Source organism: Galeopterus variegatus, unplaced genomic scaffold, assembly GCF_000696425.1.
Source record: "Galeopterus variegatus unplaced genomic scaffold, G_variegatus-3.0.2 Scaffold4253, whole genome shotgun sequence".
Lineage (NCBI taxonomy): Eukaryota > Metazoa > Chordata > Mammalia > Dermoptera > Cynocephalidae > Galeopterus > Galeopterus variegatus.
The window spans coordinates 12,769-14,032 of NW_007730364.1; positions in this window are offsets into that span (position 1 = coordinate 12,769).

A 1,264-nucleotide genomic window follows, 5' to 3' on the forward strand; every position below is an offset into this window, starting at 1 on the left:
TTCCCAGGCACACACAGGGCAGGGTCCTGAGGGAGCAGCCAAGGAAGTGGGGTGGGGTGGGGGTTGTTTGTGCTGGGACAGGGCCACGGGGCGGGGCCAAGTTTCAGTTTTGTTTCTCTTCTGGGGGACATTTCTGAGAACTCCTGTCCCGCCCCTTCCTGTGTAGATGACAGGCTGGGAGGAGGGCTTGGGAAATCCTGGGTGAAGAGAGGAGGAGCCCCACAGGGGAAGACGCACCCCCTCCCCCAGGCTCTTCCTCTCCCACGTGTCCCAGCTGCTCAGCTGTGAGGGGTGGGTGCCTGGCCCCTGCGCCAGCCTGTCCCCAAGGCTGGCCCTCAGGCTGCAGGTGGGCACACAGCACGACCCCTGCGCTGCTCTGCACGTCTGCAGACTTAGTGCACTGTGACAGTGAGAGAAAACGATGCGATTTTTCCAAGTAAAAGACCGTGAACCAGAAGCCAGACGGGAAGGAGGAGGCGACCCGGGGAAGCCTGGGCCTGAGCTGGACCTGCTTGAGTGCGGAGTCCCGGCTGCCCTGGGCTGCAGATGGAGCTGCCTGGGGACCCCTCCCCACTCGTGCAGTCCTCCAGCACCTGCCTCAGTTATCAGGGTTGAACTTCACCCCGACCTGGACTCACTTTACAGGAGGGCGGGGCGGGGTCCGGGTGGGCGGAGTCCTGGTGGGCGGGGCTCCAGGTGGGCGGCCCGTGGTTCCGGGTGGGCGGGGCTGGTTCCCGGTGGGCGTGGCCTTCCCCGTGCTCGCGGGCGGTGGGGAGGGAGGGGCTGAGCAGAAGCAGCGGAACCCGCTCCGTGCACGTCCCTCCGGAGCTGCTGCCTGCAGCGCTGGGCTGCGGAGGCCGGAATGCAGCCCGGGGAGGTCAGAGCGCTCACGAGCGAGTCCAAGGGCGGCTGTGAGCGCGAGCGGCCGCCCACGTTCGTGCGGGGCAGAGACGAGATAACCGGTACGTGCTGGGCTGCGTGCGATGGGGACCCGGGGCTCCGCATGGGTGCAGGACCGCATTTCAGCAGGGGCCCTGATGGAGTGGGAAGGTGTCATGGCAGGAGGTCACGTCCCCACCCACAGAGGGCCTAAACCTGACCAAGTCTTCCCTCCACGCCGGGTCTGTTCTCAAAAGGGGCACCCCATGAACTAGGCAGAGAAGGTGGCAGGGGAGGGCCCTGGGGAGAGGCGCTCAGCCACCGTCAAGCAACAGGTCCACGGGCCGCGTTGTACCCCGACTTCCCAGAGACCAGCACAGCCTGG